The sequence below is a fragment of the Oncorhynchus keta genome, unplaced genomic scaffold (genome assembly GCF_023373465.1).
Source record: "Oncorhynchus keta strain PuntledgeMale-10-30-2019 unplaced genomic scaffold, Oket_V2 Un_contig_5320_pilon_pilon, whole genome shotgun sequence".
Lineage (NCBI taxonomy): Eukaryota > Metazoa > Chordata > Actinopteri > Salmoniformes > Salmonidae > Oncorhynchus > Oncorhynchus keta.
The window spans coordinates 45,309-46,112 of NW_026288230.1; positions in this window are offsets into that span (position 1 = coordinate 45,309).

Consider the following 804-nt stretch of genomic DNA (forward strand, 5'->3'; position numbering starts at 1 on the left):
AGACAGTAGATCTGGTCTGTCATAATATAATAGAGACAGTAGATTAAGCTGGTCTGTCATAATATAATAGAGACAGTAGATTTAGCTGGTCTGTCATAATATAATAGAGACAGTAAATCTAGCTGGTCTGGCATAATATAATAGAGACAGTAAATCTAGCTGGTCTGTCATAATATAATAGAGACAGTAGATCTAGCTGGTCTGTCATATTATAATAGAGACAGTAGATCTAGCTGGTCTGTCATAATATAATAGAGACAGTAGATTTAGCTGGTCTGTCATAATATAATAGAGACAGTAGATTTAGCTGGTCTGTCATAATATAATAGAGACAGTAGATTAGGCTGGTCTTTCATAATATAATAGAGACAGTAGATCAAGCTGGTCTGTCATAATATAATAGAGACAGTAGATTAGGCTGGTCTTTCATAATATAATAGAGACAGTAGATTTAGCTGGTCTGTCATAATATAATAGAGACAGTAAATCTAGCTGGTCTGTCATAATATAATAGAGACAGTAAATCTCGCTGGTCTGTCATAATATAATAGAGACAGTAGATCTAGCTGGTCTGTCATAATATAATAGAGACAGTAGATTTAGCTGGTCTGTCATAATATAATAGAGAGTAGATCTAGCTTGTCTGTCATAATATAATAGAGACAGTAGGTCTAGCTGGTCTGTCATAATATAATAGAGACAGTTGATCTAGCTGGTCTGTCATAATATAATAGAGACAGTAGATTTAGCTGGTCTGTCATAATATAATAGAGACAGTAGATCGAGCTGATCTGTCATAATATA